Source organism: Lygodium microphyllum, chromosome 4 (assembly GCF_053477565.2).
Source record: "Lygodium microphyllum isolate KBCC chromosome 4, Lygodium_microphyllum_v1.1.10, whole genome shotgun sequence".
NCBI lineage: Eukaryota > Viridiplantae > Streptophyta > Polypodiopsida > Schizaeales > Lygodiaceae > Lygodium > Lygodium microphyllum.
In genome coordinates, this window is record NC_141138.1 from 90,328,872 (window position 1) to 90,339,284 (window position 10,413).

Here is a 10,413-nt window from a genome sequence, read left to right on the forward strand (position 1 = left end):
CCTCTTCTTTGCTTCATATACTCTCAATTCAAAGCTTGTGAGTTCAAGCTCAAAAGCTTAAAGAAGCTCCAGATTCCTGCCTATACTCTCAATAGGGAGTCCAAATTGCAGGGGCCAAATTGCTTCAGAAATAGAGAAGGGAGATTGATGCCCAAGAGTAGAAGTGAGATGATGATTGAGAAAGAAAACCATTTTTTAGACAAAGAAGGAGGCACTTGAAAGAAATGCATCCTAACTCCCCCCCCACGTTGTCGAAGGGTTTGTGAAAGCAAAGTCGCGTCTTCAGAAGACCTTGATAAATTTCAGGATAAAAGATCAAACATATGAACACTTATAAACTCTGAATCAAACTGGTTATCTGTGTACCAAGCCCAACCAGTGAGCTCCTTTGAAGGTTTCAATTCAGCCAACATGTAGACTTTCTTGCTTTTGCTTAAGATTGATTTGACTGCCTTTATCAGAGAGTGTGTGTGTTTAATGAAAAGAGAGAGAGAATGTGTGTGTGTGTATACACTTCATCTTCAATTAAAATTTCAACCAATTTTGGAAATAAACACAAATTTTGGGAGAAATGAGACCATTGTCTGTGCACTCGTGCAAAACATGACAAACTCCACAAGGAATACTGGTGAAGGCTGAAGATTCAGAAAACCGACTTTGTGAGCCTCGATACAACACAGTGTCCTTGTATATACCAAGTTTTGGGACACGTATCATGTCTTCCATCATCCAGCACTAGCATATCCATAAGTTGCTTGACGTCTTTAACCCTTAGCTCTTCTTTTGTGATTTCAGATTTTCTTACAACATTAGCAATAGTCTCCACAGATGCCAAACCTTTCCAGCAAGTCTCGCTCTCGTAAGCGGAACAAAATCAGAAGGAATTCTTTGCCTTGTAGAACCGAACTCCGTTGCAAATCGAACATGGCTTTTCTGCCTTTCTTCGTCATTGTCTTTGGATTCAGTAGTCGCCTCTCTCGATCCTCTTCATCTTCGGCTTACATATTCAGCACCTTCTTTGTTACAGTCTTCTTGTCGCAGTAACGCTATCCTTTCGTCCATGTAGGCTCTGATGCTTCCTCCCTTGTCGTCGATGCTGGTTTCCTTCTTCAAGCATCCGATTGAGACTCTGAAGGTCCGGGGCTGTCAATGGTATATTTGCTTCGTCAACAGCAGCTCGAGTTGGCCGGAATCTGCCTCTGGATTTTATTGAATGGAGCCTCACGGTATGATCGTTTGGTGGCCTCCCAAAGCACAAAAGCTCTTCACTCCGCCTGTTCAGAAGGGTAGCAGCAAGCGGCCGAGGCCTACGACTCACAGGAGGACAATAGTACTGCTCCTTCCCGTTTAATCCAGCGAGCAGCTGCACGGAATTATAGAAACAGCAGCCTTCATCATCGTCGATTCTTCGTCGTGGCCTCCTTTCTTCATTTGTCTCTTCATCTTCGACTGCTTTCGACTTCTCTTCGTTCAGCTTCTTTGGTTTCGCTACGGCCTCGCTCCTCTTCTACCATTCAATGATGCTTCTTCTTCGTCGTTGTTACTGCGTCTTCGGCTTCATCTTCCTAGTTGTCATCTTCGTCTCGACTGATGCTTCGCCTTCAACTTCATCAACTTTGTCTTTGCCTTCAGCTTCGTCAACTTCGGCTTCGGCTTCAGCTTCCTCTCCAATCCTTTCTCTGCACTTCTCGTAGCTCCCCCCCCCCAATCCTCTATTTTTCCTATGCTCCGTTCCTTCCTCTTTTCTCTGATTCAGCGTAAACTCCCCTGGAGCCGCAGAGTACCATCTTCCTTCTTCTTTGTTTCAGTCCCCCCTCTCTTTTTCGGGCTCTTCCTTTTTGCTTTTCCCTCCAGATTTTTCCGCGCTCCCCAAAAACGGCTTCTCCCTTCTACAAAAAAAAAACGCCCTTTTTCAGAAAAGCAGTAGATACTTATTTTAGCTATTTTAGTCATCACAGAGTGCAAAGACTCCTGAAGTGCTTTCGGGCACCATAGCTATTGCAGCCAACACATGAACCCTTAAATCTGAACATTTAACATAAAACAATGATCCTTGAGCATGGCTCTGATATAATGCACCATTGTCAACTGAATCTGACAACATCCACCATCCTTCCTGATTTTTTTTAGCTCACCAAGGAATTTCTCACAGTCACCACTGCTCTCATTATCCTCAGAAACAGAAGAAATATATGCCTCTAATTTGCCAACGTTCTTTGCTTCTGCTGCTACCCCCTACATGTATATTCTTTGTCATAGCTGAGATCACACAGGCAGATTTTAAACCTTTCAGCAAAGCAGCACTCAAAATCTCCTCAGACCGCATCCTCTTCACATCTGACCTATCAGTCTGCCCTTCTCCACTTTACTACCCACGCAAAACAAAACTGTAAACACAACAACTAAATATGTATAAAGTAACAAATGTCACACACACAACCTTTGGTGGATTTCACACCTTGAATGCGCAGCAGCACGACATCCACCCCCTCTAATCCTGCGCATCCTCCGGATGGGCCAACTACCCATGATCGTTATCATCAAGATCTACAAACAGATCAATCTCTTCATTATGCATTTCCGGTAGATTAACAAGATTATCTGTCATATCATCTGTCTCTTTCATTGGAGTTTCTTGTCGTTGCTCTTCTCTTGAAAATTCTTCCAATGCATAGTCCTCATTATCCCTTTTCTTGAAAATCTTGATTCTTTTTCCAGCAAGAGGCACTCTAAGCATTGTCCCATCCAATTCAGTCAGCACATATGTTGCATTATCAAAGACATGTCTGACTATGTACGGCCCAAACCATCTTTTCACCATCTTCCAAAAAATTTGCAATAACTTCCTCATTTTCCGCATGGTTCTAGTGTGGCTCTCATCCCAAAATAGTTTCTGCCCCTTTCGAAACAACTGATATAAACAATCTGCTATGTGTGCAAAATGAGGTATCCAAATCATATAAAACACACAAGCTCCAATGAATCTCTGTATCTCTGAAGTGGTAGAACAATACTCCATAATCTTGCCTATAAAATCCACCTTCTTATCCACAGTCTTGTATTTCATGTCAACCCTGGCTTCATTATGCCCTCCTGCATTATATAAATCTTGCTGTAAATCAGCAATTCTGCACACCAATGGCTGAATATTCTCAGCCCTCTGCTCTATGGACTGCATAGAAACAGCCCCAAACTCTGAATGCTGAAATATTTCAGCAGTAAACTCTGTTGGCTGAAAATTTTCAGCCCTCTGTCTCTCTGAAAGCTGATCATAACCAACTGGAAACTCTGTTTGCTGAATTTCTTCAGCACTCAATACTCTTTGCTGAGTTACCTCAGCCTCTGACTCAATCTGTGACACAAAATCTGCAATTTCATGAAACATGTCCAGGGATTGCACTAATACATTACCATGGCAATTCAGCATATCAGTTTTCAGCATATCTTCCATCTCTGTCATCGTATCTGCACAAATCACACTGTCATACATCCCATCTATGTGCTCATCATCCTCCAAAATTCCTGCATTTTTCAAATTTTTCTCCTTCCTGCATATATACTGCCTGGCAGCTCTAGGCAACCTAGAAGTCTTCTGATAACTCATTGAACTGTTTGCTGAAATCCCAACATAACCGGAGGAGAAAACACCGTTGCTGCCAGGAGGCGAGAACTCCAATCTCCTCTCCTCTGTACCACCGTCGTCTCGCGAAACGGCGGTACCTAATGAAAACCCGAATCCCTCACAGTGGGTAAGGGTGCATCTCTAAGAGTATCCCTGTTTCTAACATGGTTCACACATACAGTCATAAACTGAACTGCTCTCATACCATCTTTACTGCGAATCCGTGCATAAGCAGATCCATCATCCATGACCTTTGTTTCCATGCGCATCTCTGTAATGAATGGCTGACCAAGAATTATGGGATAAGAGCATGAATCCTGCACAAAGAAATGAAAATCCTCCTCTACATCACCAATAGAAACCCTGACACTAGGGCAAGCAGCATATAAATCACCTGCAGTGTTATTGGCAGCTCTCATACGCCACCCATGCTCTACATCCATAGGCCATCTGTTACTCTCATAAACTCCACGAACTATGAGACTAATCTCTGAACCATGATCAACCAATGCAACATAAGGCACCTGTTTCTCTCCAATCTTTAGCATCATCTCTGTAGTTGCCCTAGCCCAATGGCTCCGCGAAAAGTGACTACGCGGTATCAAAACAGGCTCATCAATTTCAGCATAATGCATAGGCTGAACCCTCTTCTCTACCTGCGGCAAAACAGAAGCATTATCAACCATAACCTCATCATCATCCTCATCCAACTCTCTAATCAAAACTCCCTGTGTATCAGTGGTAGCCAATGCATGTCTTTTCCTCTTTAGGACCTCCTGAAACTGATCCTGAAACTCTCTTTTTGAGATGCCCAAAATCTCAGAAATAGTGAAAGTCACCTCACTGCCAAGTATCTTATCATTAAAGATTTTCTTCATGTCTGTAGATGTCTCAATATCGGACATCAATCTGAATCCTGGCTACTTTCTCTCTCTAGGCTCTTGCCTCTTTTCTCTCTTTTGAGCATCCTCCATCTGTCGATCTGGCCTTGGTCTTGAAGACGGTCCTGCAGTAGGTGGAGAAACAAACTCACCCCCTCTAGTCTTCTTAGCTGCACTTGGATTTTCTTCATCCCTTTTACGTTTCTCCTCAACAAGTACATCTGCACCATGAGATTTAGCCAAATAAGCATAAATAGAATACCTGTCAACAGGCGAGTCCCAACCTGTCTCTGATCTGATGCTAGAGCATGCACTAGTCAAAACAGTTTGCTGAATTTTCCCCTTGTTTGCAGTCTCCATAGCATAAGTCCATAGTGCGGACTGAGTCTCTGATCCCTTCTCAATCTGTACTCCATATGTAGAAGCATCACCTCTAGCTGTCACATAAGAAGTACGCGCAGCCATGTCCTCCACTAACTTCTTCATTCCACCTTTACCAAAGTTGGTAGCAAGTGGAGCTCCTATCTTAGTCAACCAAATCTTACCATCTTGCCCCCAATATACCAAATTCTGCCTTCTTGCATCCTGGAAAGAGTCACAATCCCTGCAATGCTGATGCTCCGTACTATTGCACCAAATACATCTCTGATCTCTCCTAGGAGCACTAGGAGCACTCCAAGGTGCAGTAGGAGCACTAGAAGAAGTAGCAGGCGCAGTCGAAGCAAACTGCTCCTTCAACTTACCCACCAACTCCGCTTTGACTGACTCAAGTGTCAAATCTGTAATGCCTTTGATTATGTCATCAAGAGAAGTAGGTACCGATGGAGCGGATGGTTTTGGAGCAGAAGGTATAGGCATCGGTCGTGGAACAGGAGGAATAGGTGGAGTGGAAACAGTAGGCACTGGCATAGGCCAAGAAACTGGCTGAGGAGGAGAAGAAATAATAGGGATAGAAGTAGGCATAGGAGCTGATGATGGTGTAGGTGTCATGGAACCATTCTGTAGGCGAGTCTTCCATATCCTCCTCTTGGTCAAAGTCGAGACTGCATCCTGAGCATCCTGCCAATCAGTTTTAAGACCCATAGGCTTCGTGCGATCTTCAAGAAGCTCACCCAATTCTTCTTGAAGAGCAGGATCTGCAGCTTGCAAGAAAAGCTCAACTTTTTCAACATCCAATGCTCTTTGTTCAATTGCATCAAGCTGACTATACCTCTCTACGAATTCTCGAATCAACTCCGAAGCAGCAAGACCTTTGTTTGGCATGTAGACCCATTCTCGGAATGACCGCCGAGTAGCCATACCAAAGTCCTCAAGGAAGTATTCTTCTTTTAGAGCCTTCTTAAAATCTTGCCAATGTGTATTTTGAATAAAAAGATCAGTCACTTTTGTCCTCAAAGCAGGTGTGACAAGACGAAGGAAGTACTTACTCATAAGTCCAGCAGGAACTCCAAAAAATCCCATCTTGATCTCATATGTCTTCAAATATGCTGAAACATTACGCCCGTCAAATAGCTTCTTCTCACTCTCAACTGCTTCAATAGCCTTAGTCGCGTTGTTTGCATTCTCCTGCTCCGAATAGAGTTGCCTTTGCTGAGACAACTGCTGTTGATGCAATTGTTGTTGCTGCTGCATATACATTTGTGTTTGCTGATTTTGGAGCTGCATATACATGGACATATTCTGCAAAATCTGTTTTAGATCCTCCGTTGAAGTACTTGACGCAGCAGTCATTGATGGAGCTGAAGTAGACGCAGCTGAAGTTGTAGAAGAAGCTGAAATAGAGGCTGAAGAATCTCCCATCCTGAAATTTATGCGACGCTTTCACGTCAGGTTCACCAAAGATGTCGAAGGGTTTGTGAAAGCAAAGTCGCGTCTTCAGAAGACCTTGATAAATTTCAGGATAAAAGATCAAACATATGAATAAACAAGATGAGAAAATAATGTCAGGACTCTGTTTTATTTCTGTCAATAAGAGTATCAAGATTCAAGATGAAGAAATCCGAGCAGCCTCTCGAATGCATAGATCATATATACATTTCAAAGAAAATTTCCAAGAGTATGGTCTTCATTGATGAATGTTGCCTTTCAGTTCTATCAGCCGTTAAAGGTCACAAACCATGTCCCAGAGCTTTTCAAACACTTGGAATTCGAGGTGCCTGACGCTCAGCATGACAACTTGCAAAGATGTCAAAAGCTCGCTCCTTTCTCTCAAAAAAAAAAGCTTTCAGTATACATGAACTACACCATTATCTTCACTCTGCAATTTGTCATGTTCATTCCACACAATGCAGCTTCAGAACACTTATAAACTCTGAATCAAACTGGTTATCTGTGTACCAAGCCCAACCAGTGAGCTCCTTTGAAGGTTTCAATTCAGCCAACATGTAGACTTTCTTGCTTTTGCTTAAGATTGATTTGACTGCCTTTATCAGAGAGTGTGTGTGTTTAATGAAAAGAGAGAGAGAATGTGTGTGTGTGTATACACTTCATCTTCAATTAAAATTTCAACCAATATTGAAAATAAACACAAATTTTGGGAGAAATGAGACCATTGTCTGTGCACTCGTGCAAAACAGGACAAACTCCACAAGGAATACTGGTGAAGGCTGAAGATTCAGAAAACCGACTTTGTGAGCCTCGATACAACATAGTGTCCTTGTATATACCAAGTTTTGGGACACGTATCATGTCTTCCATCATCCAGCACTAGCATATCCATAAGTTGCTTGACGTCTTTAACCCTTAGCTCTTTTTTTGTGATTTCAGATTTTCTTACAGCATCAGCAATAGTCTCCACAGATGCCAAACCTTTCCAGCAAGTCTCGCTCTCGTAAGCGGAACAAAATCAGAAGGAATTCTTTGCCTTGTAGAACCGAACTCCGTTGCAAATCGAACATGGCTTTTCTGCCTTTCTTCCTCATTGTCTTTGGATTCAGTAGTCGCCTCTCTCGATCCTCTTCATCTTCGGCTTACATATTCAGCACCTTCTTTGTTACAGTCTTCTTGTCGCAGTAACGCTATCCTTTCGTCCATGTAGGCTCTGATGCTTCCTCCCTTGTCGTCGATGCTGGTTTCCTTCTTCAAGCATCCGATCGAGACTCTGAAGGTCCGGGGCTGTCAATGGTATATTTGCTTCGTCAACAGCAGCTCGAGTTGGCCGAAATCTGCCTCTGGATTTTATTGAATGGAGCCTCACGGTATGATCGTTTGGTGGCCTCCCAAAGCACAAAAGCTCTTCACTCCGCCTGGTCAGAAGGGTAGCAGCAAGCGGCCGAGGCCTACGACTCACAGGAGGACAATAGTACTGCTCCTTCCCGTTTAATCCAGCGAGCAGCTGCACGGAATTATAGAAACAGCAGCCCATCATCGTCGATTCTTCGTTGTGGCCTCCTTTCTTCATTTATCTCTTCATCTTCGACTGCTTTCGACTTCTCTTCGTTCAGCTTCTTTGGTTTCGCTGCGGCCTCGCTCCTCTTCTACCATTCAATGATGCTTCTTCTTCGTCGTTGTTACTGCGTCTTCGGCTTCATCTTCCTAGTTGTCATCTTCGTCTCGACTGATGCTTCACCTTCAACTTCATCAACTTTGTCTTTGCCTTCAGCTTCGTCAACTTCGGCTTCGGCTTCAACTTCCTCTCCAATCCTTTCTCTGCACTTCTCATAGCTCCCCCCCCCAATCCTCTGTTTTTCCTATGCTCCGTTCCTTCCTCTTTTCTCTGATTCAGCGTAAACTCCCCTGGAGCCGCAGAGTACCATCTTCCTCCTTCTCTGTTTCAGTCCCCCCTCTCTTTTTCGGGCTCTTCCTTTTTGCTTTTCCCTCCAGATTTTTCGCCGCTCCCCAAAAACAGCTTCTCCCTTCTACAAAAAAAAAGCGCCCTTTTTCAGAAAAGCAGTAGATACTTATTTTAGCTATTTTAGTCATCACAGAGTGCAAAGACTCCTGAAGTGCCTCGGGCACCATAACTATTGCAGCCAACACATGAACCCTTAAATTTGAACATTAAACATAAAACACTGATCCTTGAGCATGGCTCTGATATAATGCACCATTGTCAACTGAATCTGACAACATCCACCATCCTTCCTGATTTTTTTTAGCTCACCAAGGAATTTCTCACAGTCACCACTGCTCTCATTATCCTCAGAAACAGAAGAAATATATGCCTCTAATTTGCCAACGTTCTTTGCTTCTGCTGCTACCCACTGCATGTATATTCTTTGTCACAGCTGAGATCACACAGGCAGATTTTAAACCTTTCAGCAAAGCAGCACTCAAAATCTCCTCAGACCGCATCCTCTTCACATCTGACCTATCAGTCTGCCCTTCTCCACTTTACTACCCACGCAAAATAAAACTGTAAACACAACAACTAAATATGTATAAAGTAACAAATGTCACACACACAACCTTTGGTGGATTTCACACCTCGAATGCGCAGCAGCACAACATCCACCCCCTCTAATCCTACGCATCCTCCGGATGGGCCAACTACCCATGATCGTTATCATTAAGATCTACAAACAGATCAATCTCTTCATTATGCATTTCCGGTAGATTAACAAGATTATCTGTCATATCATCTGTCTCTTCCATTGGAGTTTCTTGTCGTTGCTCTTCTCTTGAAAATTCTTCCAATGCATAGTCCTCATCATCCCTTTTCTTGAAAATCTTGATTCTTTTTCCAGCAATAGGCACTCTAAGCATTGTCCCATCCAATTCAGTCAGCACATATGTTGCATTATCAAAGACATGTCTGACTATGTACGGCCCAAACCATCTTTTCACCATCTTCCAAAAAATCTGCAATAACTTCCTCATTTTCCGCATGGTTCTAGTGTGACTCTCATCCCAAAATAGTTTCTGCCCCTTTCGAAACAACTGATATAAACAATCTGCTATGTGTGCAAAATGAGGTATCCAAATCATATAAAACACACAAGCTCCAATGAATCTCTGTATCTCTGAAGTGGTAGAACAATACTCCATAATCTTGCCTATAAAATCCACCTTCTTATCCACAGTCTTGTATTTCGTGTCAACCCTGGCTTCATTATGCCCTCCTGCATTACATAAATCTTGCTGTAAATCAGCAATTCTGCACACCAATGGCTGAATATTCTCAGCCCTCTGCTCTATGGACTGCATAGAAACAGCCCCAAACTCTGAATGCTGAAATATTTCAGCAGTAAACTCTGTTGGCTGAAAATTTTCAGCCCTCTGTCTCTCTGAAAGCTGATCATAACCAGCTGGAAACTCTGTTTGCTGAATTTCTTCAGCACTCAATACTCTTTGCTGAGTTACCTCAGCCTCTGACTCAATCTGTGACACAAAATCTACAATTTCATGAAACATGTCCAGGGATTGCACTAATACATTACCATGGCAATTCAGCATATCAGTTTTCAGCATATCTTCCATCTCTGTCATCGTATCTGCACAAATCACACTGTCATACATCCCATCTATGTGCTCATCATCCTCCAAAATTCCTGCATTTTTTAAATTTTTCTCCTTCCTGCATATATACTGCCTGGCAGCTCTAGGCAACCTAGAAGTCTTCTGATAACTCATTGAACTGTTTGCTGAAATCCCAACATAACCGGAGGAGAAAACACCGTTGCTGCCAGGAGGCGAGAACTCCAATCTCCTCTCCTCTGTACCACCGTCGTCTCGCGAAACGGCGGTACCTAATGAAAACCCGAATCCCTCACAGTGGGTAAGGGTGCATCTCTGAGAGTATCCCTATTTCTAACATGGTTCACACATACAGTCATAAACTGAACTGCTCTCATACCATCTTTACTGTGAATCCGTGCATAAGCAGATCCATCATCCATGACCTTTGTTTCCATGCGCATCTCTGTAATGAATGGCTGACCAAGAATTATGGGATAAGAGCATGAATCCTGC

General features: G+C 43.0%; 1 pseudogene; it reads right to left on the bottom strand.

Annotated features, from left to right (window-relative positions):
- Positions 1 to 525: 525 nt before the first annotated feature.
- LOC148037297 (uncharacterized) lies at positions 526 to 6,932 on the bottom strand (annotated as a pseudogene).
- Between the last annotated feature and the right edge of the window lie 3,481 nt (positions 6,933 to 10,413).